Here is a 9,036-nt window from a genome sequence, read left to right on the forward strand (position 1 = left end):
TGGTTGTCTCTGATTATACTGATAACAGCCTACCTCCAAAGTAGACGCGCGACATGCACGCTCATTAAAGCGGCGCGTATCCGCGTGCAGTCGGTGCGACGGCGACACCGTTTTTCCCCCGTGCACAGCTCCGCGGACATGAACGGTTCCCTATGTTGCTGTGTCAGGCAGGTGTTTCCCACGGAGCTCTGCCCCGTGTCGTGAAGGAAGCCCCAAGACGTCGTCTCCGTGATGTAGAATGTGTTCAATTCAAAAAGTGAAACTAACACATTATAGGCCTACATGTCCATCACACACTGAATGAAACATCCCATGCCTTTATTTATTCAGTTTATTTTAATAGTAATAATTATGACTAACATTAAGTGAAGACCTAAAAATCAGTAGGCTATCTCCAAAATGGAAATATTGCAAAGGATGTTTTTTTTTTAAAGCATTTTTAATATAGAAATGTTGGCCTTCTGAAAACTATGTCCATCTATATGCACTCAATACTTGGTTGGGGTTGAACTACTGGAAATTGACTTTTCCGTGATATTGTAATGTACTTATTTGTTAATGGTGAGAACCCCCCCCAGGGGAAATTCTTCTCTTTTTTGGTCCTGACCCGTTTGCATCCCTGCTATTTACAAGGAGGAGGAGCAAAGATTGGCTGACGGATATGTGAAAAATTAATTGGAAGAAAAGAGGAACTCCTTTACAAGAAACATAATCCCTATAGTCATAGCAGTAGGTTTGTTACCTTTAATTGTCGGTGCAAGCTACTTTTAGAACGGCGGAGCAGAGCTGTGAGCTGCTTATAGCTACGCTACGGAGGCTAATGGGATTTCTTGGTTTTCCTCATCAAACTCATCAAATAAACAATCCAACAACTCCAAAACCCTCTGGTGGACAAGTTGTGGCCTGCACATTCCCCACGCTATGAGATAATAACAGAATGTTACCAGACAGAGTTGTTTTAGAGGTAAATTTGCCAAACTGACCTATTTGCCAAAATGTTGAACTATCCCTTTAAACATGACTTAAAGGGACAACGAGGAGTTTTGGAAAAGCGAAGCGTTTTCACACTACATTTATGAGCCTCCGCGCGCACCGTACATTTCTTTGACCGGCACAAGACGGACTCATGTTTTCATTCATCAATAATTAAAGTCAAAGGTTCAAAGAGGTTCACATACCACCGTAGTTCCGACCATAAACGGCGATTCTGCGGCGTTATTCTCATAACTCGCCACGAAGGAAACGCTGGTCGGCTCGACCAGCATTTCCGCCACCACTAATAATAACAAAATAACGATAGAGACAGATCGATATATTTATCGAAAATGGGCTCATTAACAAGTATGGGTAGCGGAGATTCATCCACATTAACGTGAGACTTTTTTTTATAACCGAATAGAAACTCCTCGTTGTCCCTTTAAGTCACATTTTATACTGTTTTCAATGAAAATGTTTTTTTTGCAATACTACGTGTTAACCCTGTTGCCTGACAAAGCAGATGTTTATTTCCTGTTGTATGGCGGTGAAACTGGCCTGTGATTAAACAGTACCGAGCCACTGTTCAACTGAATATTATAAAAGTCCAAGATTCTGTAAATGATTTAATGATTTTATCTATCTTGAACTATCACTTCCATGTCGCACAGAGGGAGGATTTGATCAAGGGGGGGGGGGGGGGGGGGGGGGGGGGGGGGTCAAAGTACAAACCATGCAGTTTAGTAAGTGGAGACATCGGTTTACTGCATGTGACAGGTACGTTGCATTTTCAATGAATGTTAATGTTATTTGGTATAACAGTCAGTTTAAATTCTGTTTAATTTATACTTGTGTATTTAAATCTCTATACTTCTCAGGGTGAATTTGTGTGATTCTGACATGCTGATTTGAATTTCAGTATTGTAAATGTCTGCTGAGTTTTCACACTGTATAAAAATATGTAGATTTATAATAAAAGAATGAACTGAACATATTTGACTGTACCAAATGTAATATGAATCCATCCAATAGTCATTAAGCTATGTTTCTGTCATGCAAAACATTGCCAACCATTTTTACATTTAATTTAAAACATGAGAGTTGTTGTACCTTTGTGTTTCTTATACAGATGTAGTAACAAGAGTCACGGCAGCAGCAATCCACAGCATGGTGAGGAGTCGGACATAACGGGGAACATGTCAATTAATATTTAAAAGAGAGTGAATTTGACACATTTTAATAATCTCATCTAGGAGAAATCAATGTGCACCTATGTAACAGAGAGGTAATCACCATCACTTTGTTTTAACACAGCCAGTCAGATCACAGGAGATTCTCCAGCTCCATAGAGGAAACACGTGTAGAGTGGGGTTCATCAGACTTAAAAACGTTATGGACGGTCATCATGATGCTGTTATGTGAAGTCTGGAGTCTACCAACTTTGTAGAAATCAGCGTTGTGTTGTAAATTAAATATAATTCCTTAATCTATCAGAAAATATACAGTAAGTCATCTACTGTATGTTATGCCCTTAGAAAACATGTTTGTCACCTTGTTTCAGCAGTTCAGTGTGATGTTTATTTTGTAACCGAAGCAACCTAGGACCAGTGCATGCTGGGAAACAGAAATTTGAAAAAAATTCCCATTCTGTGATCAGCTACGGTCATGTGTGAGCTCTTTCAGTTGTCAGCTTCTGAGTCAAGAGTTTTTCTCCCTTTTTGCTAAGGCAACATCTGTGAGTATTTCACATCATGTAACATTAAGTTGTCACTTATTTTTGATTCTATAAAAACATTGAGATGGCTAAGACGCTAATTAGCTTTATGCTTGGCCAGGTCATCTTTATGTTTGTTGCTGATGGTTGTTTTTACTAGCTTCTTTATGTTTTATCGTATGAGCTACAGAGCTATGGTAGCTGAGCTGTATTATTTATACTGTGTGCTTGGGTTGATTATTAATATAGACATCCTATTGTACTGTATTACAGTTTCACAAAATTCCCAGTAAACTTCATGGAAGTGAAACAGCTGTGCCTTGGAGTTTCTTGGGAATGTTTAAGCCAAATGGAACATAGCCCATGACAATGTACATTTAATGAATGTCTATGAAGGGACCATTTGTATTAAATAAAAAATAACAAAACATATTGATGCTTGTAATCAGCATGACAAATGTCAACAGGTTAGTAATATAAGTAGCAGTAATTAGCATTTCCCATGACAACGTTTAAGGTTTTTAGTGTGTCTCTATTTAAATAATTAGCAACTTTTTTATGGTGTCAACGTACCAGAGACGGTCATGTTGATGACAATACAAATACCATGACTAGGTTATTGTTTTGTACTGAGCTTTCTGTACTGATGGAATGCACATTAGGAAGCAACCTGTTAAGAGTTGATCATGCAGCAGGTTTCTGAGGGATTATATGTCCCTGCTCTTTGTCTGTATCATCTCCATGTCCAGATGAAAGTAGTCCTACTCTGCCCCCTGGTGTTTGTGCACCATGTTGAAATTCAGGCAAATGTAGGATTTATAATGTGTTTGGGCATGTTGTGTGTTTTCTAAGAGATCAGAAAATCTTTCAGTTTTTTGACAAAAGGATTAAACATGTAAAGGAGGTGGCTGACAGCAATCCCCCCCCCCCCAAAAAAAAATTTTATTTAGTATATTTCTATTTTGCAGCAAACTAATGTAGATCCATCACCATTCACCATTAAAAGCTTGATGTTTTTGACCTTCACCAGCTACAGATCAGTGGACAGAGGTCACAACCCTGTAAGTACAAGGAAACCTCACCATGCAATTCCTTGTAACTCTTTTTTGTTACAAACCTGGGCTAAATGTAAATTAAAGAGAACATAAGGAAGCTACTGTAGGCCTACATGTTATTTAAAGCAGAAGTAAGTGATATATTTGTGTTAATATAAGTCTTAAATAGTTATATCTTCCGACAGCAATCACTTACATAGAGTGTTTGGACTGAAACACGGGTCTCTCAGTCCCTCTGCTCTGCTCTGAGCCGAAGAGAAAACTTTTCTTGTATCCTACAGTTTTTATCCAATGAGGAGAGAGAACGGCATGCAGGGCTGTGTGTGCAGCCAAGGAACGCCGTGAATGTGGTGACATAGCGACGAGGACTGTTATGGTGCGTTCAAGGAAACTCGTATTTTTCCGACCGTGAAGTGGTACCAGTTCGATCTGGTACGAGTTCACCGGTCGGAAGTTAGAGTGGCCGTTATAGTGACTTTCACCGGTAAAACAGGTCGGAAAAACACGAGTGGGTTGCCTGGAACGCTACAAAGTCATAAGTTGTGACTTGAAGCTGTAATTTACGATTTCAAAAGCCTGCCTGGAACGCAGCATTAGCGAAAACGACCGGACCACTTACTTCTGCTTTAATTTAATTAAAAGCCTTGCAGTCAAATATCTAAACTACATTCATGCAAAAGCTGCAATAAAAAGGCGAGAAAAACAACACACACCCTTTTATTATATCTGAGTGACCAAAGTACAGGTTATTATATCTGAACACCGATATTACTGCTAAGACGCTGTGACTTTGTTACAACAACCAGGTATGAGCTTTTATTCACTGTATTTGATCATACAACTGTTTTCTATTTAATAATAATATTCAAAACATGTGTGTGTGATATATATGAATGCATGATTGTTTTTTTTTAACTTAGCAGGAGTGAGTTGTTTGATTTCAGGATGACAAATCAAACATGATTCTTCTATTATCACAACTGTATTACTATGTTAATGCTTTTCTGTGAGAGCTAATATTAAGTGATCTTGAATGCCATGTTTTTGTTTTATAATTTCAGCTTATTTTGTCTCACCCACGTCTACTTGAATCATCATGTGTATGCGTGATGTCTCAAAGGTAGTTACAGTTGTCCTTGCTCTCCTGTCATGGGAATGTAAGACTCTTCTATTTGTGGTTATGGTGACAATGAGAATTTTCAGCATCAAGTGCCATTACATGATTGTTGTTGAAACCTTGTGATCACCTTCCAGATGTATTTTACTTTTTTCTTTTACTTCACACTGTTTTAAGGTAATTTTTTGTTTTTTATGCTCAGTTGTTGGCCAAAATGAGAAATCAGTTCAGATTCATGATGGCATACAGTCACCAGTGGACATGACAGATGGTAACAAGACAGAGCACGAGAGGGTAATTAATTATTTATTGATTGATCAACTGTTATTTTCCACTTTTTGCTAGTGATGGAAAAAGTTCACTTGTTAATGCACATGTAACTATTTATTACTACACTGTGTTATTTAAACCTTCGTCCATCTTTGTCTTTGTCTATTCTCATACAGTCACCGGTGAACATGACAGAGCGTAACAAGTCACAACATGCAAGGGTAATAAATTAATTATTGATTTATTTTATGTTATGGAAAAAAATTTCTCAAGTTCACTTGTTAATACACATACAACCATGTATTACTATACCGTGTTACTTAAACCTTTCTTTATCCATTTAACCCTTTCTCTCTCACTCTTGCTGAAATTATTAATATTTTTAGGCCTACATAAAGTTGAACTCAAAGGAGGAACTGTCATTTAAACTGCTGTCGCCAACCTCCAATGGATCGCTCTCCTATGACACTGTTTTTCTCCTTGTTCTTATACACATGTGTAGAGGTATGTGTAGTGGTTCTATCATTGAAAATGTCTGACTGAAATGCATTGCTTGTAAAACATACATTTTGAAGAGAAAGTTTACAAATGTCTGACCAAGGTGCATTTACTGCAACAAGCTACATAACTAAAGCATAAATCTTAATTTAGGATCATTATTAGGATAATTATTTTAAAACTTAATGATACTGATTTTTCTGCTGCTCTGTTTTGATTTCAGCTGATGTGGCTGCTCTCATTTCCACACTGTATCATCACATGTGTTGGGCATGTTGCTTCATTGACCCTGCTCTTAGTGTTATCGGTGTTATTATGGTTGCTCATACCATATATAAAGGGAAACGTAAGTCAATACTTTTAAAAATAATATAATATAATTACTTACTTGACATGATAAAAACTAGTATTTCATAGAAAAGTTACCTAAGAACTTACCACTGGTGCATTTTGTGATGTTGCAAAAGTTGTTTTCAAATTTTCATTGTTTTTTCCCCAAGGTGAGAAAGCTGAGCTGAAAGACAAACAGAAAGAAGATGTGGTTACAACGCTTATGGAGGTGAAAGCTAAGCTGGAGAACCAGAGGAACCAACTAAAAGAAGAGTTGGAGGAGGTGGAGGCTGACAAGGAAAAGAACAAACAGGACCTTCAGTCAGTGGAGCAGGAAATAACAGAGAGAGAGAAGAACTATGACAAACCAGAGGAGTTATTAAGAAAAAAGGAAAATTTGTTACAAATCCAGTGGAAACTTGACCAGACTAAAAAAGACATCAGGAGACAGCTACTGAACACTGAGGAATTTATGGAGCCGATTGAGACTCTATTTACAAGGAGGAGGAGCAAAGATTTTCAGATGGAGATGTGAAAAATTAATTAGAAGAAAAAGGGAACTTCTTTACAAGAAACATAACCCCTATAGTCATAGCAGTAGGTTCGTTACCTACCTACGCTACGGAGGCTCATGGGATTTCTTGGTTTCCCTCATCAAACTCATCAAATACACAATCCAACAACTCCACAACGCTCTGGTGGACAAGTTGTGAGCTGCACATTCACCACGCTATGAGATAATAACACAACGTTACCACACAGAGTTGTTGTAGAGGGAAATTTGCCAAACTGGCCAATTTGCCAAAATGTTGAACTATCCCTTTAAACATGACTTAAGTCACATTTTATACTGTTTTCAATGAAAATGTTTGTTTGTTTTTTTGCAATACTACATGTTAACCCTGTTGCCTGACAAAGCAGTTGTTGATTTCCTGTTGTATGGCGGTGAAACTGGCCTGTGATTAAACAGCACCGAGCCACTGTTATAATGAATATTATAAAATTCCAAGATTCTGTAAATGATTCAATGATTTTATCTATCTTGAACTATGACTTCCATGTCGCACAGAGGATTTGATCAAAAGGGGAGGGGGGAGGGGTCAAAGTACAAACCATGCAGTACAGTAAGTGGGGACATCGGTTTACTGCATGTGACAGGTACGTTGCATTTTCAATGAATGTTAATGTTATTTGGTATAACAGTCAGTTTAAATTCTGTTTAATTTATACTTGTGTATTTAAATCTCTATACTTCTCACGGTGATTGATGTGATTCTGACATGCTGATTTGATTTCAGTATTGTAAATGTCTGCTGAGTTTTCACACTGTTTAAAAATATGTAGATTTATAATAAAAGAATGAACTGAACATATTTGACTGTACCAAATGTAATATGAATCCATCCAATAGTCATTAAGCTATGTTTCTGTCATGCAAAACATTGCCAACCATTTTTACATTTAATTTAAAACATGAGAGATGTTGTACCTTTGTGTTTCTTATACAGATGTAGTAACAAGAGTCACGGTTAAAGTGGCAGCAGCAATCCATAGCATGGTGAGGACATAACAGGGAACATGTCAAATAATATCTGAAAGAGAGTGAATTTGCCACATTTTAATAATCTCATCTAGGAGAAATCAATGTGCACCTATGTAACAGAGAGGTAATCACCATCACTTTGTTTTAACACAGCCAGTCAGATCACTGGAGATTCTCCAGCTCCATAGAGGAAACACGTGTAGAGTGGGGTTCATCAGACTTGAAAACGTTATGGATGCTCATCATGATGCTGTTATGTGAAGTCTGGAGTCTACCAACTTTGTAGAAATCAGTGTTGTGTTGTAAGTTAAATATAATTCCTTAATCTATCAGAAAATATACAGTAAGTCATCTACTGTATGTCATGCCCTTAGAAAACATGTTTGTCACCTTGTTTCAGCAGTTCGGTGTGATGTTTATTTTTGTAACCGAAGCAACCTAGGACCAGTGCATACAAATACCATGACTAGGTTATTGTTTTGTACTGAGCTTTCTGTACTGATGGAAATGAACATTAGGAAACAACCTGTTAAGAGTTGATCATGCAGCAGGTTTCTGAGGGATAACGTATCCTTGCTTCTTGCCTGTATCATCTCCATCTGTAGAGATGAATGTAGTCTTACACTGCCCCCTGGTGTGCACCACGTTGAAATTCGGGCAAATGGAGGATTTATAATGTGTTTGAACTTTGGGCATGTTGTGTCTTTCAGTTTTTTTACAGAAGGATGAAACGTGTAAAGGAGGTGGCTGACAGCAATTTTGCAATCAAAAAATATTATGTATTTAGTATATTTCTATTTTTCATCATACTAATGTACGTAGATCCGTCACCATTCACCATTAAAAAGCTTGATGTTGTTGACCTTCAACAGCTACAGATCAGAGGACAGAGGTCACAACCAGTACAAGGAAACCTCACCAAACAATTCCTTGTAACCCTTTTTTGTTACAAACCTGGCTAAATGTAAATTAAAAAGAACAGAGGGAAGCTACTGTACAAAGTACTGCACATGTAATTATATTTCATTAAAAGCCTTGCATTCAAATATCTAAACTACATTCATGCAAAAGCTGCAATAAAAAAGCGGGAACACCCCTTTATTACATCTGACCAAAGTGCAGGTTGTTGTATCTGAACACCGATATTGCAGCTAAGACGCAGTGACTTTGTTACAACAACCATACGCTTTTATCCACTGTATGGATCATCCAACCATTTCCTATTTTGTAATAATATTCAGAATATTTGTGTTAGCCTATATATGAATGCATGATTGTTTTTTTAAGTTAGCAGGAGTGAGTGAGCTGTATTTAATGATTTTCTGTAAGAGCTATATGAAATGTTTTTGTTTTTGTTGAATTTTGGGTGAACTATCCCTTTAAGGTTTATTTTTATATTGGTTAATAACCATTTATTAACTGTGTAAACCTTTTTTCATACATTTAACCCTTCTTTTTCTCTCTCTGTCTCTCTCTTGCTGAATTCTCACAAATTCAGTGGAAACTCGACCAAAGAGATAAACACACGAGGAGA

The sequence above is a fragment of the Trachurus trachurus genome, assembly GCF_905171665.1.
Source record: "Trachurus trachurus genome assembly, chromosome: 18".
NCBI classification, from domain to species: Eukaryota; Metazoa; Chordata; class Actinopteri; order Carangiformes; family Carangidae; genus Trachurus; species Trachurus trachurus.